This window comes from Suricata suricatta, unplaced genomic scaffold (assembly GCF_006229205.1).
Source record: "Suricata suricatta isolate VVHF042 unplaced genomic scaffold, meerkat_22Aug2017_6uvM2_HiC HiC_scaffold_23968, whole genome shotgun sequence".
In the NCBI taxonomy this organism is placed as follows: Eukaryota; Metazoa; Chordata; class Mammalia; order Carnivora; family Herpestidae; genus Suricata; species Suricata suricatta.
The window spans coordinates 1-824 of record NW_021869290.1 but is presented as its reverse complement, the minus strand read 5'-3'; the positions used below and the strand labels follow the sequence as shown (position 1 = coordinate 824).

General features: G+C 40.2%; 1 pseudogene; it reads left to right on the top strand.

The window, feature by feature from the left end:
* Nucleotides 1-760: 760 nt before the first annotated feature.
* Nucleotides 761-824, top strand: LOC115284864 (annotated as a pseudogene; the record flags this gene model as incomplete).

Here is an 824-nt window from a genome sequence, read left to right as displayed (position 1 = left end):
ATTTCATATATTGACAGATATTGGCAAATTTCCCATCAGAGAGACTGCATCAAACTACACCCATAAATTGAGAAAGTGTTGGCTTTCCTCATACCTCATTCAATATCATCTATTATCAAACTGTTCTAAAAAGTGACATTATAGTTTAAAATTGAATTAATTTTATAATGAGAGAATTTGAGCATATGTTTGTATGCTGAAAACCATTTAGTTTTCTTTTCTAAGTCAATAAACACTTAATGACAACCTATAATATGCACAATTGTTGTGCTCATCACCGGAGATATGGTGATAAACAACACATAGCTTCCGCAAATGTTTGTGAGAGATATACAAGTGACTGACAGTTACAGTGGTCAAAATGTAGTATAATGGTGCACTGGGAACCTATTGAAGGCATTCCCATCACAGTCTAGAAGGAGATCAGTGGAGCTTCTAGAGGGAAGAGACATGTAAACTCAAATCTAATGGAGGTGTAGTAGTTAGCTAGGCGAATACTAGGGTTGAGGGATGTGGAAAACGAGGCCGCAGATCCATGCGTGCAACCATGGGAGCGGGGAGTCACTAAGACTTGTACAGAGTTCAGTTCAGAGTGGCACTATCAGAATGGTAAGAAGGCGACGTGGTGAGGGCTGGCACACCACCCCCTAACATGGCCTTGAAAATCAGTTCAGGGGTTGTTTGAACTTTGCCCTAATGACACCACGGCAGACTTGGAAGATTTTCAGATCGAGGATAACATGTCAGAAGTGTCTTAGGAATCGCTTCTCGGCCTTTTGGCTAAGCTCAAGTGTAGTTATCTGTTCTTATCAGTTTAATATCTG